Here is a 19,126-nt window from a genome sequence, read left to right as displayed (position 1 = left end):
AATGTCCAGTTTTAGTCTAAAACTGGACTAAATGTCCTATTATATGAGATATAAACAGTCTTTAAGAAAAACTGCTATTAGAGATAAAGAATAGCATGTATAATGATAAGAATATCAACCCACCAGGAAGATGTAATAGTTATAAATATACATATGCCTAACAACAAGAGTTTTGGAACAAGAGTCCCCAAAACAAAGCAAAAACTGTTTGAATTGAAGGGGAAAATGAACAATTAAACAAATAATAATTGGAGATTTCAATAACCCACTTTCAATCATGGATAGAACAATAAGGCAGAAGATAAATGAGGAAATATGACTTGAACAACACTAGATACCACCCAAACATAAAAGATATCTATAGATCACTTCATCCAACAATTGCATAATACACATTCTTCTCAAATACATATGAAACATTCTACAGAATAAATTACATGATAGGTCATAAAATAAGTTCAATAAATTTAAAAGACTAAAATTATACTATGTTCTTCCATCAAAATGGAATAAAATTAGAAATCAAAATAGAAGTAAATTAGGAAAATTCATCAATGTGTAAAAATTTAAACAATGCAGTTCTTAAAAAAAGACAGTGAGTCAAAGAAAAAATCACAGGAGAAATTAGGAAATACTTTGAGATGAATATAAACAAAAATAAAACATACTAAAATGTACGCTTAAAGGGAAATTTATAGCTGTAAATGCCTATAGTATAAAAGAAAAAAAAAAGATCTTCAATTAATATCCTAACCTTCTTCTTCAAGAAAACAGAAAATAAGAGTAAACTAAACCAAAAGCAATCATAGAGGATGAAATAATAAAGATTAGGGAAAGAATGAATGAAATAAAAAACTGAAAATCAATAAAGAAAATCAATGAAACTAAAAGTTAGTTCTTTGAAAATATCATCAAAATCGACGATCCTTTAGCTATACAGAACAAGAATAAAAGAGATAAATTACCATAATCAGAAATGAAAAGGGGTCATTATTACCAGCCCTATAGAAATAAAAATAATTATAAGGAATTGCTAAGAATAATTATATGCCAAAATTTAGATAACTTAGAAGAAATGGACAAATTCCCAGGAAGTATTGTAACTTACTCAAGAAATATAAAATCTGAACAGACATATAAAAAATAGAGATTGGATTATTAATTATTTAAATCCACAGAGAAATGCTCTGGCCCAGAAGACTTTCTTGATGAATTATACCAAACATTTAACGATATAATACAAATCCTTTATAAACTCTTCCAAGAAATAGAATAGGGAACACGTCTCAATGCATTCTATGAGGTCAGTATTACCCTGATACAAAAAATTGGCAAAGACATAACAAGAAAAGAAAACTACAGACCAATACAGTAAGTCCCCTATATACGACCTTTCAAGTTGTGAACTTTCAAAGATGCAAACGTGCATTCACATGTCCAATCACGTAAGTTAGTTCACGTGTCTGGTGTTATCTGTAAAAGTTGGGTACCTAGGCTAACTTTGTTGGACTTACTAACAAACTGGACTTACGAACACACTCTTGGAACAGAACTCATTGGTATGTAGGGGACTTACTGTATCTCATTTAAATATACATGCAAAATACTCAACAAAATACCAGCAAACAAAATCAACAACATATAAAAATAATTAAACACTAGGATCAAGTGTGATTTATCCCAGCATTGCAAATATTGGATTAACATCTGAAAATCAGTCAATATACAACACCATATTTATAGAATAAAAGACAAAAAAATGCTCATCTCAATAGATGTGGTTAAAGTTTTTGATAAAATCCAACACATTTTCATAATAAAACCATTCAGCAAACTGAGAATACATGAGAACTTCCTCAACTTGATAAAGAGAATGCATGAAATTCTACATGTAATATCACTCTTTTTTTTAAAATTTATTTTATTTTTATTTTTGGCTGTGTTGCGTCTTCATTGCTGTGTGCAAGCTTTCTCTAGTTGTGGTGAGCGGGGACTACTCTTTGTCACAGTGTGCAGGCTTCTCATTGTGGTGGCTTCTCTGGCTGCAGAGCACAGGCTCTAGGCATACGGGCTTCAGTAGTCGTGGCTCACGGGCTCTAGAGTGCAGGCTCAGTAGTTGTGCCACACGGGCTTAGTTGCTCCGTGGCATGTGGGACCTTCCTGGACCAGGGCTCGAATCCATGTCCCCTGCATTGGCAGGTGGATTCTTAACCACTGCACCACCCGGGAAGCCCAGTAGTATCACTCTTAATGAAGAAGCTGAATGCTTTCTTCCTAATATCAGAAACAAGACAAGGATGGCCACTCTTGCCACTTCTATTCAACTTTGTACAGAAGTGTCTAACCATTGCCATTAGGAAAGAAAAAAAAATTAGAGTATAAGGTTGAAATAAAGAAGAAAAGCTATATTTACAAATGTCATGATCTTGTATATAGAAAATCCTAAGGAATCCACTAAAAATATATAAAATAAATAAATGAGTTCAGCAATATGGCAGGATATGAGATTAATATGTAAAAGTCAATTGTATTTCTATGCAGTAGCAATAAACAACACAAAATGAAATTAAGAAAACAATTCCATTTATGAGGTATCAAAATAATAAACTTAAGCTTACAAATTTAATAAAAGAAGTATGTACACTGACAACTACAAAATATTATTTTTAAAAATGTATGATCTAAATGGAAAGACATCTCATGTTCATGTGTCAGAAGACTTAATATAGTTTACATGGCAATACTCCCCAAAGTGATTTACAGATATGAAGCAATTCATATAAAACTCCCAACTGCTATTTTTTTTTCCAGAAAGTGACAGATTGTCCTAAAATCTATATGGCAATGTAAGGATCCCAAAATAGCCAAAACAATATTTTAAAAGAATAGAGTTGGAGAAATGTCTGTTTAGGTCTTCTAAATGTACATTTCTCCAAAGAAGACATACAAATGGCCAAAAGACACATGAAAAGATGCTCAACATCACTAATTATTAGAGAAATGCAAATCAAAACTACAATAAGGTATTACCCCACACCAGTTAGAATGGCCATCATTAAAAAGTCTGCAAATAATAAATGCTGGAGAGGATATGGAGAAAAAGGAACACTTCTACATTGTTGGTGGGAATATAAACTGATGCAGCCACTATGGAGAACAGTATGGAGATTTCTTAAAAAGCTAAAAATAGGGCTTCCCTGGTAGTGCAGTGGTTGGGAGTCCACCTGCCAGTGCAGGGGACATGGGTTCGTGCCCCAGTCCGGGAAGATCCCACATGCTGCGGAGTGGCTGGGGCCGTGAGCCATGGCGGCTGAGCCTGCGCATCTGGAGCCTGTGCTTCGCAACAGGAGAGGCCACAACAGTGAGAGGCCCGCGTATCACACACACAAAAAAAAGCTAAAAATAACAGTACCATATAATCCTGCAATCCCACTCCTGGACATATATCCATGGAAAACTCTAATTCAAAAAGATACATGCACCCCAATGTTCATAGCAGCACTATTTACAATAGCTAAGACATGGAAGCAACTTAAGTATCCATCAACAGATGAATGATAAAGAAGATGTGGTATATATACAAATGGAATATTATTCAGCCATAAAAAAGAATAAAATAATGCCATTCGCAGCAACATAGATGGACCTAGAGATTGTCATATTAAGTGAAGTAAGTCAGTGAAAGACAAATATCATATGATATCACTTATATGTGTAATCAAAAAATGATATAAATGAACTTATTTACAAAACAGAAATAGACTCACAGACATAGAAAACAGATTTATGGCTACCAATGGGGATAGTGGCGGGGGGTGATGGATGTGTGTGGCAGAGATAAATTAGGAGTTTGGGATTACCATATGCACACTACTATATATACAGTAGATAAACAACAAGGACCTACTGTATAGCACAGGGAACTATATTCAATACCTTGTAATAACCTATAATGGAAAAGAGTCTGAAAAAGAATATATATATCAATGTATATGAATCAATTGACCAAAAATGTAAGAGTTCATTTCTGGACTCTTAGTTCTATTCCATTTATCAGTATGCCTGTTTTCATGCCAATACCACACTGTCTTAATTTTGTAGAATTGTAGTAAGTTTAAAAATTGGGAAATATAAACCAACTTTAAAATATATATATTATGATATATATAAAATATATATATCATATATATGTAAAACAGAATCACTTTGCTGTATACCTGGAACTAACACAACATTGCAAATTAACTATACTTCAATTTAAAAAATAGTTTAGGGGCTTCCCTGGTGGTGCAGTGGTTGAGAGTCTGCCTGCCGATGCAGGGGGCGTGGGTTCTTGCCCCGGTCTGGGAAGATCCCACGTGCCACGGAGCGGCTGGGCCCGTGGGCCATGGCTGCTGAGCCTGCGCGTCCGGAGCCTGTGCTCCGCAACTGGAGAGGCCACAACAGTGAGAGGCCCATGTACCTCAAAAAAAAAAAAAAAGTTTAAAAAGAAAATGTATATAAACATACAATGGAATATTATTTAACCTTAAAAAAGAAGGTAATTCTGTCATTTACAACAACATGGATGAACCTGGAAAGTATTATGCTAAGTGAAATAAACCAGACACTGAAAGGAAAAAATGAATAGAGCTGGACGGTTTAAACTTCCCAATTTTTAAACTTCCTACAAAGCTACAACATCAAGACAGTGTGGTATTGGTATGAAGATAGGCATATAGATAAATGGAATCGAATTGAGAGTCCAGAAATGAACTCTTATATTTTCAGTCAATTGATAGTTGACAAGATTGCCAAGACAATTCAGTTGCCAAAGAATATTTTTTTCAACAAATAATTCTGGGAGGGCTTCCCTGGTGGCGCGGTGGTTGAGAGTCCGTCTGCCGATGCAGGGGACAAGGGTTTGTGCCCCGGTCCGGGAGGATCCCGCGTGCCGCGGAGCGGCTGGGCCCGTGAGCCGTGGCCGCTGAGCCTGCGCGTCCGGAGCCTGTGCTCCGCAACGGGGGAGGCCACAGCAGTGAGAGGCCCACGTACCACAAAAAAAAAAAAAAAGAGAGAAAAAAAAATAATAATTCTGGGACAACTGGATATCCATATGGCAAAATAATGAATTTGGCTCCTACCTCATACCACACACAAAAAATAAGTCAAGCTCAATCATAGAACAAATGTAAGAACTAAACTTATAGAATTCTTAGAAAAAAATAAGGATAAATCTTCATGATTTTAGGTTAGGTAAAGCATCTTAGATATGACACCAAAAGCATAAGTGACAAGAGAAAAAGAAACAAATTGATGCCTTTTTCAAAGGCCACCATCAAGAGTGAGGAAACTCACAGAGTGGAAAAAAATATTTGTAAATCATATATCTGACAAGGGACTTGTATCAAGAGTATATAAAGAACTCTTACAACTTAATAATAAAAGACAACCCAATTGAAAAATGAGAAACGTATCTGGACAAACATTTCTCCAAAAAAGATGAAAAAGTGGTCAAAAAGCACATGAAAACATCCCTAACATCATTAGTTATAGATTCAAATTAAACCCACAATAATATATTATTTCATACCCACTAGAATGGTCATAATCACAGAGGCAGGAAATAAGTATTGGTGAGAATTTGGAGAAATGGAACCCTCCTACACTACTGATGGGAATGTAAAATGGCCCAAATGCTTTGGAAAACAGTCTGGCAGTTCCTCAAAAAGTTAATCAAGGAGTTACAATGGGGCCTCGCAATTCTACTCGCTCTAGACATATACCCAAGAGAACTAAAATCATATATTTACATAAACACTAGTACATAAATGTTCCTAGCTGCATAATTTGTAATAGTCAAAATGGAAACAACTTAAATATCAATTGGGAATGGATAAATATAACATGGTGTATCCTCACAATGGAATATTATTCAGCAATAAAAAGGAATGGATTGCCAATGCATGCTATACATGGATGAGCCTTGAAAATACTATCCTATTTGAAAGAATCTAGCCACAAAGATCACATATTTTTATGATTACATTTATATGAAATGTCCAAAACTGGCAAATCTATAGCTAGAGAGTAAATTAGTTGCTTTCTACAACTGGGGGTTGGAAGAGAAGATGAGAATGGGAGTGACACTAACACGTGGGGGATTTCTTTTTGGCCTGAAGAAAATGTCCTAAAATTAAATTGCACTGATGGTTGCACAACTTTGTGCATACACTGAAAATCAGTGAACTACACGCTCTAACTTGGTTAATTTTATAGTATATGAATTATATCTTAATAATGTTATTTAAAAAAAACAACCTTTTCTAAACAATAAGAAATTGTTATGTAAAAACTCAGAGGAATAATTTTAAAATACTGAATGTGTTTTTTTAAATGGACTAAATGAGTAATGAATAGTGTATCATAAATCCTTTGTCAGCCTGAAACCTCATGGTCATCCACTAGTATAATTCAGCAAATTTTATCCCTTAAATTATTTATAAGGAGAGCATTTAGAAATTCAGAAAGTATGCAACTAGACAGAAAATGAGAGCAGCAAAATTTGACTTAAGAAGAAAGTCCATTTGTTGTTTGGTGTTTGGTATCTTTAGAGAAGAATTTCATGCAAGAAAACTGATTGCTTTTGTGCGTTGCATGTTGCTAAAGGGCTGAGTGGTGAGGTTTTCATACCCATGGCTCTTTCTTTTCAGAAATAAACAGACCCAAATTCCCATTTCCATCATCCTTGTGATGGGAGGTAGCCTTCAGACAATTTCATTGAGTTCAGGACCGTAAAGGACAAAGGGAAGAAAATCTGAAAAATGAAAGCCTTTTTAGCTCCTGAGAATTATTTTCTGTCTACGTTCAGTATTGGGTGCCTAAGAGATAGTGATAAGCCACCCGTGATCCATTTAGAATGGGCAGGCATTGGCCTTAGTATGCATAGATGATTTCCAGCTCAATTTAGTTTCCAGGCTACATTAGAATACTGCATATCTAGGCTTATGATAAATCCCTTCAGCCTTTGTAGTGTTTCCAGAAGAGTTTTCAAAGAACAAGGAATATCAGGGTCAAGTTGATAGTAGCCTCACAATGAGAAGTATAATTGGGACAAACAAGAGGGCATGTAGATACAATCTGAATTTGAAATCAGCTGATTTGTATCCCCTGTTTGTGTCATTTAGTCTCTCTCTTCACTCATATGAACTTTGGAACTAGGTTCTGTAAGTTCTTCCTCATACAAAAGATTACAATAATAAATTCATTCAATTTCCATTATGCTAAATGACCCTGAACCCTTTCTGCAACCTTTACTGCCAATATACACCTGGGATTCATTCATCGTGTTACTTAATACATTATGAAAATAACTGGGTTACAGACTTTGTATAGAAATCAATTCTATATGCAGATCATTTCTGTGGTGGTAACAGAGCAAGACATGCTTCTAATCCACAGTGCAACAATACACAGAGAAAACTGTTATTGGTCACCAAAAGTGTCTCCACCTATAAATGATGATGAAAATGATAATTTACTGTATGTCATGCCTTATCATAAGCTCTTTATAAGCATGAGTTTATCCTATAATAACCTTAGAAACTAGGATGATACATAAATCAGGAACTGAGACATACAGAGTTTCAGGAAATTGTTCAGGTTACTCAGTATGTCACAAAGCCAGAATTCCAGCTGGAGCAGTTGGGCTTGAGAGCCTGAGACTTTAACCACGATATCTAGTCCTGTGTAATAAGAACAGATGGTGTCAATTTTGAAAAAAATAATGTTAATCTATTTTTTTAAATATATCAGTTGCAAATAGCTAAAGGTCATTCTATGCTATTGCATTTTCATGGAGTAGTTACAGAGTGATTTATATGACATATATTTAAATTTATACACAGTTTAAAACAAATCAGATTAGGGTAATTAAGTTGCATAGTAGAAACGAATGAAAAAATAATTTCTAGTTTTTAAAGCATTTAATGGAGAGAAAAGAAATTTAACTTTTATTATGCCTCTCTAGACTGAAGTTTCCTCATCTATAAATGAGAGAGCTGGAAGATTTGACTATATATTAGCTATAAAATTGTTTTTATGATTTACCTCAAGATCCTACATTCATATCCTCTCCTATTTTTCTAAGAGGCTGTTTATTTCTTTTTCTTACACATTTATAATAGCACTTAATATATTAAAAAGTAGAACGAGTTTCTAATAGTATGTGTTAAATATATTTATTTCTCATTTATTATTATTCTTATGATTTATTCTGTGCTCTTTTTCCATTTAAAAATTTAAAGAATTTTATATAGTCATATATATCACTTATTTTCTTTAATTTTTCTGGTTTTCCTGTGTTATATTTTGTCAGATGTTTCAAACATAAAATACAAAATAAGTTACCCAGTCTTTTACTTTATGAGTTGAATTTTAAGAACATTTTGATCTTTTATTCATTCAGAATTTCTGATACAAAATGAAAATTAATTATAGATCAACCTCTCCTTCAAGTAACCAGCCAGTTAGTTATCCCAATATCATTTGTTAAAGTTTCTACCTCTTTCCAAACTGATTACCTATTAAGGAAATCCAAACTTGATCGTAAATTACATTCCCAAATGAGTGTAGGTCACTTTATAAAGTCTTTCTTCTGTCTCATGGAGCTGCCCATCTATCCCTGCACCAGTAATATACTGAACAATAAATAAATGGAAAGATTCTGACCTTCACTTATGGTAAAAGGGAAACAAATTAAAGTATCAATGAGTTTTTTCATATCTTTCAGATAGACAAAGATTTGTACTTCTAATAATACAAATATTGGTCAGAATGTCAAATTCAGTCACACCAAAAATTTTGGTGGAATTGAAAATTGTTCAACCAGGCAGCATCTGTAAATATTTTAAATGTGCATGCTCTTTAACTTCACACAGTGATTCTCAATGTGTGGTTTGAGGTTCCCTAAGGGTCCTCAAGATATTTTCAGGGGATTTGTGAGGCCAAATGTTTTCATCACAATACTAATACATCACTTGCCCTTCTTCACTGTGTAAACATTTGTATTGACAGTTTAAAAGCAATGATTGGTAAAACTGCTGTCACTGTAGCCAGAATAAAGGCAGTGGCAACAAATGTTGCAAATAGTCATATTTTTCTCCATCATGCACACAAAGTTACACATATACACACACACACACATACACAGTTTCACTCATAATATCTTGATGAAGCACTAAAAATTATTAATTTTATTAAAAATCTACTAATAGTATACGTTTGTTAAAATATTTTATATGATGAAAAATTAGGTACACATTAAGCATTTCTGTTGCCTACGGAAGTATGATGGTTGAATTAAGGGAAAAGCTCTTATATTAGTTGAACCAGCTCCTTATCTCATGCAACATCATTTTTACTAGGAAGAATGACTGACAGATGAACTATGGTTATTCGGACTTGAATATCGGGGAGATATTTTTTCTAAAATGAACAAAGGGAGTCTGTCACTTCAAGAAAAACAACTGACGCTGTTTGTTGCCAATAATAGAATCTGAGCTTTCAAGCAAAAATTAGAATTTTGAAAAATTATATCCATCACCAAAAACTTGAGAGCTTCCCCATACTTACAGACTTTTATATGGTGATATTAACAAATGTGATGTTTTTTTCATATTCTATAACAAAATGTCAACATTTGTGAAAACTTAATAACTCAGGGAACCAATATTTTCAGAATGATCCATGCATGAGTAAAAGGGTCATTCTAAAGGTAAAACACAAATTTTAATGTTACAGTATGAATAATTAATTTGGTTTCAGATTCTACATTGCAACTAATCTTTAAGAAACTTCCACTTGTTGGGACTTCCCTGGCGGTCCAGAAGTTGGGACTTTGCCTTCCAATGCAAGGGGTGTGGGTTCGATCCCTAGTCTGGGAGCTGAGATCCCACATGCCTTGAGGCCAAACAACCAAAACATAAAACAGAAGCAGTGTTGTAACAAATTCAATAAAGACTTTTAAAAAAATGGTCCACATCAAAAAAAAAAAAATCTTAAAAAAAAAAAGAAACTTCCACTTGTCAAGTTTTGGTGTAGCATCAAAAAGGAACACCTACAATTTTCTGTAAAAGTTACTAAAATATTCCCCTTTTCTAAGTTTCTATCTGGGTGAAGTCAAACTTTCATCCATTTCACCAACATTACAATACATTGAATGCTGAAGCAGATGTCAGAAATCAGCTGTCTTATATTGTCAGACATTAAAAAGACTCAAAATATTTAAATGATGTCACTCTTCTCACTAATTTTCTGTTTTGGAAAATATAGTTATTTTTCGTAAAATTATGTTGACATCAGGTTTGTTATTATTTTAAATCAACAAATCAATAAGTATTTTGAAAATTGTCAGTTTTAATCTCTAAAGCAGCAAATATTGATAGACATATCCTACATTTTAGAAAGCTTTGCTCTCCTCAGTATAAAGTATAATAATTGAGAAGCACTGACTTTGAAAATCCACTAATAGAAAATCACCTTGAATAAGTGCATAAAATTACTAATGAACTAGTAATTGCTAGATAGTTCACATTCTTTCCTTTTCTCAATGGAAGTTTTTATTGAGGTTATCCTGATCCTACTCCACAGTTCTATATTTGTGCTGGGAGAGATGTTTTGTCTTTTGGTCCATGGTTAACTATATTCAGAAGATAACTTAGAATGTGAGGTCAGTGCATTCCACACACAGGTACACTTTTTTTTTTTTGGAATGGACACATCTATTTGACTTTATTTATAATGCAAGTTGCCAATCCATATCTGGTTAATTAGAGGTAGAAACACATTCATTTTGATTGTCTTCAGGAATACAGTTTCTTTGTGTTTGCTCAATACTTTGCAGTCTGTACCAATGAAATCAAATTATCCTTCTCTATTCACCACTGCAAACTAGTTAACTGCTCATTCCAGCTATACATTCATTATATGACTGCTTCGTGATGGCTATTTCATTTCATATTTTCTGTAAAATAAAAGATGACTATAGCTTTTATTAAAAAAAAAAATAAATCATAGGAATGTACCTTTTGACCAGTAAAATTTCACTAAACAATCTCATCATATCTCAGTAGAATCTGTCTTCCAATTTCATAGTCTTTTAATCTGAATGAAAACAATAACTTATGGATTAAAAAGTTTTCTGTTTAACTGACAGGAAAAATATTATAAACATAATTTCTGAATAGAGAAAATGAGATGCAAGTAGCAGTGCTTTCTTCACTGCTATAATACTTCATTTTTAAAAGCAAACAGTACTAATCATTTTGATTCCAGTGAATAAAAACTTAAAACTGAATTTATTAATCAATTTGGAAGTCTGAAGCCAAAAGGATCCTTTAACTGTATTGCCTAATAGACAAGTCAATCCTAAAAAGGTAATCACAATGCAAAATTTTGGCCTAATTAAACTGGCTCTCTCTGATACTGTCTTTTTTGTTTGGTTTCAATCTGCCATAACAACCAAGGTTAGAATTACATGTAAACCGAAGTATACATGGTGAAATTGAATACAGAGGATTAAGCATTTAAAAAGTCTGGGTTATAATTCTTATTGCTACACAAGTTCTACTGCATAATTAATTTACATCAGCCTAAAACTTTTCAGCAACAAAATTATATTTAAAAAAATACCATTATCCCTATATGTTACATTAATTGTAATGTAACATATCACAACAACTTAAGCCTTGCATTACTTAGAAAAGAATAACTTGTCCCTGAAAAACTCTAAAGAGTGATCATATTTCAATCAAAGCTGTCCTGAACTAACTCATAATCAGCAGTGACTACATTTTGTCACTTCTTTGCTCTAACAGGAGTAAAAGTGATGACAATGATTTTGTGAAAAGAAGCTAGAGAACCTGCATCCAATTAGTCATAAAATGGACTTTTAAACAACCATTGGATTTTTAGAATGTTTTTAGTTGTCAAACATCCCTATAGGCGAAACAGCTGAGGAACAAACTGCCTAACTTGCCCAAACTACTTTTGTTCCATAGAATTTGATCCCTTCTAAATCGACAACAGCATACAAACTTAGCTATGAAGAATTCAGTCCTTGTAAATGAAAACAAACATAATAAACCTACAGGGGGTTTAAAAGTAACTTCATTTGAATATTCAAGTGTAATGCTTCTGTAAAAGATTAAAACATACGTTTCAACTTTAACAGATATGTCAATTTGCATTTGTTCTTAACCTGCCACTAATACATAGGTTCACTGGGCTGCCAAAGAACCCAGTTGATCATGGAGAGAGATGAAGGTATCAGTGGAAAAAGAGCACGGATACTACAGCATTTATCCGAACAGTATGACCCGTCTTTGCATCCCTGAAGTAAGAATGGCCACTTTCTCCAATTAATTTGCTCTATACTAAATAAAGCAGCATTGTCTGTGAAGAGTTACTCCACACCTATAACATTTCACTAGTATAGTTACCAATTCAGAAGTTAAAAAAAATAATAATAATACAGACCAAATCCATGTATCTGTGATCCTTTGTATCCTAAAATGTAGAAATATTCTTAGTTTTAACCAAGAATTATATTGGAATGAAGTAAAACATCTTTTAGAGTAATTTTGAGTATACTCTTATTTGTTACTACATTTCTGCATAAAGTATTTAAGATTGCTTGTGGACATAATTTAATCTATAATATATCATAATGTCAACCATTACAGTGATCCAGAATGAGATTCTGGCTATAGAGCGAGCTTAATTATTAAGCAACACTTTCCTAAAAAGCTGCTGTATTTCTGATTGGTAAGAAAAACATACAACAAAAAGAGCATCTCTCATTGAAATAACACTGACGTTCAAGCTCAGGCCCCCTTATTTGTGTTCAACATAATTAACTGTCTAGGAAAAAATAATGAAACATTAAGTCACATTAACAAGTTACAGTCATCTTCAAGGAAATTCGATGGGCAGTTCTGGTGTTACAGTTGTGTATCCTGGATCTAACCTAGGGATGAAGTCCTGAAAGTGTTTAGATGCACCAGTACCAAAAACATCAAGGACTTTTCGGTTCATGACGGCAAATCTGCCCTTGGTGAGCCTTAAAAGGAACTTCAGTAAGATTGTCTCAAGGTATGAACTTCCATGACAGCTGCCTGGAAGCAAATTGCTGTAGAGATGGAATAGATGATAGTGTCTGCATGGGGAAAATAGGGAACCTTTCCTGCTTCAATGCCTTTGAAATACATTGTCTCTACCAATTTGGAAGCTAAATACATGGAAATTGTGCTTTTATAAAACATCATTGATATTCCCACCAAAAATCCAGCTATAATGGCATGCAGTTCATCATCCAGATTTCTGACCCAGCGCAAGAAGCAACTAGTATCCTTGTATATACTAACAAAAGAGCCCAGAGAAGCTCTGAGCTGGAAGTTTTCTTTATTGTAGAAGAGAGAAAGTAGCCGGAATGGCTGTGTAAACAGATGCCTAAATGCAGAGGGAATCCAGAGGCAGCACTGGATCAAGTATCCCATGCTAAACATTCTGATGAAAACTTTAATGCAACAAGAGATGCAATTATCCTCATAGTGTTTGCAACATCAATGCCTTGGTCCATGCTTACATACTGAAACCACAAGCTTCCTGACTAGAGCAATTATATTCATTCCTCTTGGTTTTTCCTCATGTTTCTCAGTCTTTTGTTCCACTTTTGCATATGCCGCCTCTGGTGAATAAGAATGTGTGGGAATTTCTTCCTTCCCAACAATGAACCTAAGTGTAGAGAATGTAAATCCTTTCAAACAGTCCTTGCACCCACGCAGGAACATTTTGCTAAAGGGTAGACTAGTGGTAGAGGCTACCAGTTGTCTCCCAATATCTGTTCTCACTTTCTTCTCGTAATAGACCCCATGAACTTAAGCTGGGCAAATGGGTTGCCAAAACTATAATATTTTCCAGCTTTTTTTGCAGTTAGGTGTGACCAGGGAAATGTAAGGAAAATGGTAACAAAACTTCTGTGAAGGCTGGAATGTGGACGCAATATCTAGAACTAGAACAGATATCTTGCACAGCAAGGTAAAAGCCACATGTTAAAGATGGTAGAGCACAGAAGGAGCTTGGGTCCCTAAGGAGACCAGAGTCACCATATTCATCATAGTCTGCCAATATTTTTTTGAGAGTGAAACAAATTTCTATCTACAAATTTCTATCTTGAGTAAGCAGCTATAATTTGAGATTTCCTGTTACTCATAATTGGACATAATTTTAACTGAGAATGACTCAGCAGTACTGTTAGAGAAATAGGACTCTATTTTATCTGTTTATTTGTTCTCTTTTCCTAGTATAAGTGATTTTCCATTAGCATTATCAATGGAGTTTTTCAAGATAGTAGATTACTATTGAAGGCGAGGGTGGCAACTCAAATTTTCTTGGAATATTTGGTAATCATATTTCTAGAGCACATGTCCATACAAAGCTACTGATATTTTTTAACTGGCGGGAATATTTCAGAACTAATTCACACTCTTATTTGCATACACATACACAATACCTTATTTTGCTTGATTCAGTGAAGCAAAATACTTTTTTATTTATAAGTTAATAATTACTCCAGCAGTAACTAAACTGTAATTACTAGCACAGAAAGTTAGCTAGGTACCATGTCTCCACCATAAAACTGTAAAAAGTTTGAATTAGAAGATATCTTAGTAAACATCTAATTCAACTCTTTCTTCTTTTTAGATGAAGATGTTCAGAGGTACAAGGTAAAAATTACAAAATCACAAGATTATTTATAAAGCAGTGATACAAAAAAGCACCAATTATTATTCTCTAGCACATTTATTGTAACCAGTAAGAACCACTTTATCAGCTTGGAATATTAAATGAATGACATTTCCTTTCCTTCTTTTTTTTTTTTTTTTTAATTACTGAAGATCCTACTGTCTTTGTTAGTAGGAAGGCCATCAGCCTTCTTTTCAATTGCTATAGAACTTCATGATCATACTCAGCTCTCAGATTTTACTTAGATCTCACTACTGGGAGAAGATTAGGGAACCTGATCAACTCACCCACCAGTTTCACATTTTCACATTTTCTCTTTGACACATGGGTTCTTGATTTTACATATAATTTTTATATTGTCATAAGGATTTCAGTGATACTTAGTTTATCTAAAATCACTGTAAAATTAGTGACAAATCACATTTGAAAATGCAAAATTCATATTTTACTTAGTAAGGTGTAAGAAAGAATTCCATTTACATTTATTTAATGCAAGCATAGTTCTTGGACTCCCCCTTAACAGTAAGATACAAAATAATTTAGATACTGTCTTAAGGCTGACTTTAGGAATCTTTGGAACCTTCTGGGATCTATCTTTTCTAACTTCCCCAAAGGACATCTTTCTAAGAGATTGCTTTACAAAAAAATCTACTTATGCACACAATCCTTTAAGTAGATGGTAGTCATACTTTAATTTAATTCATTATACCACTGCCAATGCATTGATCTTTTGTCTGTTTCTGTGTAAGTTAACTTATTTTGATATTTTATGTCATGAATCACTATAGGAATTTAATTAAATTGATATATTTACTGTGCTATAATTGCCACTAAAGTATTGTAAATGTCAGGCTACTCTGCTCTCATCCCAGATCATGACTGTAAATAAGATGCTGCAATTCAGATTCTGTTCTTTATCAAGAGATGTGTACAAAAAGAAATAATCTATTTTGACCCAAAATCTGGAATTTGAATTTTACCTTTCACATAGAAATGAAAAATAATTCCACAGAATATTTGATAAATTACCTATAATTATTTTTTTCAATTTTTTTCTAATGTTCCAATGTTTAATGCTCTTCTGTGTTCATGATCTGATCATTGATAAACTGCCTGTCAGTAGTTGTGCTACTCAGTTTTTTGGACTCTAATTTATTCAGCACTTTTTTGAACATAAGTTAGTTTCATTTCCATTTTCACTAAAAGTATTTTCAAAATCTGATAATTTAGTTTTAAAAGTTTCATACTACATATTATCAATATAAAATTCCTATAAAAATGAAATATCGCAATTAGCAAATTCATCATCTGAACACACAGGAGCTATGATTGTACACCTTGAGGTATTTATCGATGTGGCAGCATAGATACTATATGATGGAATTAACTGGCCAGAGTATTTAAGATAAGGAAAGGAAGTCACTATGCATAGCCTACATTTAAGGAATTGGGAGTTATGCTCCACCTACTTGAGGGTAGAGTACCTATAGAAATTATTCAGAATTTTTCTGCATTGAAAATTTGTCTATTCTTGTTTCCATGTTTGTTCAATCATTTATTCAAATCAGAATGGGAGAAAGCTTAATTTAAATTGATAACATCTAGTACCAATGATAACTATTGAAATGGAGGGAATATTCAAAAATCTTTGTCTTAAAAGGGAATATGACTTTCCATATATGATTTTCTAGCATATGGCTTGCCAAGGTGACTCTGGTACTATTACATACTAATGATGGTTAAAATAAAATAGTCTTAGGGGCTTCTTTGATTCTCTCTTTGATCTTTGAAAAATGCATCTTTACCAGTAAAGGAAGAAAAAAAAATCTATTCTCAGTTCCTCTTCAGAACTCTTCAGGAAAAGCCAGATGGAGAAGGGCAGTTTCACTTGAGTCATTTTTCATTTTCTCATTTTCTAACCTACATATTCAGTTTTCCTCCCTTTTTTAGTAAAACTATATGTTTTCTTTATTTACTCTTTATTTATGGAGCATGTACCATGTGTTCTGTGCTGAGGATAATGAGCAAGTTTGCTATATTTGGTTCCCACATAACATTGATTACAATTAACTTTGCTTCATTTGTAGTTAAATTAAGGAAAGCAATGATTATCATCAAGCAACTATATCAGTCAGGGCCACTGCACTTTTTTAAACAATGTGGCCATTAGGAAATACTTCACATTCCTCATTTCTTTATACAATTAAGTGAGGTACCCTGGTTCAAATACTATGCATCTTCCAAGACACCTTAGAAATATTCAGTTCAAGACCCTAGAAGGCCATGGAAATCATAACTGGCCAGTCACAGGACGAAAATCAAGAGAATTTTCTTGGTGATATAAAACAAACGCCCAAAATTAAGAAAATGGTAATAGGAACATATATATCAATAATTACCTTAAATGTAAATGGATTAAATGCTCCAACCAAAAGACACAGACTGGATGAATGGATAAAAAAGCAAGCCCCTTATATACGTTGTCTACAAGAGACCCACTTCAGACCCGCTGACATATACAGACTGAAAGTGAGGGGATGGAAAAATATAGTCCAGGTAAATGGAAATCAAAAGAAAGCTGGAGTAGCAATTCTCATATCAGACAAAATAGACTTTTTAAAATAAAGACTGTCACAAGAGATAAGGAAGGACACTATGTAATGATCAAGGGATCAATCCAAGAAGAAGATATTACAGTTTTAAATATTTATGCACCCAACACAGGAGCACCTCAATACATAAGGCAAATGTTAACAGCCATAAAAGGGGAAATCTATAGTAACACAATAATAGTGGGGGACTTTAACACTCCACTTACACCAATGGATAGGTCATCGAGACAGAAAATTAATAAGGAAACACAAGTCTTAAATCATACATTAGACCAGATAGACTTAATTGATATTTATAGGACATTCCATCCAAAAATAGCAGAGTACACATTCTTCTCAAGTGCACACGTAACATTCTCCCAGATAGATCACATCTTGGGTAACAAATCAAGCCTCAATAAATTTAAGAAAATTTAAATCATATCAAGCATCTTTTCTGACCACAATGTTATGAGATTAGACATCAATTACAGGGGACTTCCCTGGAAGGTCAGTGGTTAAGAGTTCACCTTCCAATGCAGGGAGTGTGGGTTTGATCCCTGGTCAGGAAGATAAGATGCCTGCCTCGGGGCCAAAAAAAAAGAAAAAAGAAAAAAAAACATAAAACAGAAGCAGTATTGTAACAAATTCAATAAAACTTTAAAAATTGTCCACATTTTAAAAAATCTTAAAAAAATATAAATCACTCATCCATTAAAATAAATAAAAAAGAAATCAATTACAGGAAAATAACTGTAAGAAATACAAACATATGGAGGCCAAGCGATATGCTACTAAATAACCAAGGGATCACTGAAGAAATCAAAGAGGAAATTAAAAAATCACATAGAAACAAATGACAATGACAACACAACAACCCAAAACCTATGGGATGCAGCAAAAGCAGTTATAAGAGGGAAGTTTATAGCAATAAACTCCTAACTCAAGAAACAAGAAAAATCTCAAATAAACAACCTAACCTACACCTAAAGCAACCAGAGAAAGAAGAACAAACAAAACACAAAGGTAGTAGAATGAAAGAAATCACAAAGATCAGAGCAGAAATAAATGAAATAAAAATGAAAAAAACAATAGCACAGGTCAATAAAACTAAAAGCTTGCTCTTTGAGAAGATAAACAAAATTGATAAAACTTTAGACAGACTCATCAAGAAAAAAAGGGAGAGGACTCAAGTCAATAAAATTAGAAATGAAAAAGGAGAAGTTACAACTGACACTGCAGAAATACAAAGGACCATGAGAGATTACTACAAACGACTATATGCCAATAAAATGGACAACCTGGAAGACATGGACAAATTTGTAGAAAAGTACAACCTTCCAAGACTGAACCAAGAGAAACAGAAAAAATGAACAGACCAATCACAAGAAATGAAACTGAGACTGTGATTAAAAATCTTCCAACAAACAGAAGCCCAGGACCAGATGGCTTCACAGGTGAATTCTATCAAAAATTTAGAGAAGAGCTAACACATATCCTTCTCAAACTCTTCCAAAAAATTACAAAGGGAGGAACACTCCCAAACTCATTCTACATGGCCACCATCAAACTGATGCCAAAACCTGACAAAGGTATCACAAAAAAGTAAATTACAGGCCAATATCACTGATAAAGATGGATGCAAAAATCCTCAACAAAACACTAGCAAACTGAATCCAACAACACATTAAAAAGATCATACACCATGATCAAGTGGGATTTATCCCAGGGATGCAAGGATTCTTCAATAT

The 19,126-nt window shown here is 33.6% G+C and overlaps 1 pseudogene; it reads right to left on the bottom strand.

The window, feature by feature from the left end:
* Positions 1-12,951: 12,951 nt before the first annotated feature.
* LOC132519592 (transmembrane protein 135-like) lies at positions 12,952-13,829 on the bottom strand (annotated as a pseudogene).
* Positions 13,830-19,126: the final 5,297 nt, after the last annotated feature.

Source organism: Lagenorhynchus albirostris, chromosome 4 (genome assembly GCF_949774975.1).
Source record: "Lagenorhynchus albirostris chromosome 4, mLagAlb1.1, whole genome shotgun sequence".
Classification (NCBI taxonomy): Eukaryota; Metazoa; Chordata; class Mammalia; order Artiodactyla; family Delphinidae; genus Lagenorhynchus; species Lagenorhynchus albirostris.
The sequence above is the reverse complement of the archived record's forward strand: the minus strand, read 5'-3'. Positions and strand labels throughout refer to the sequence as shown.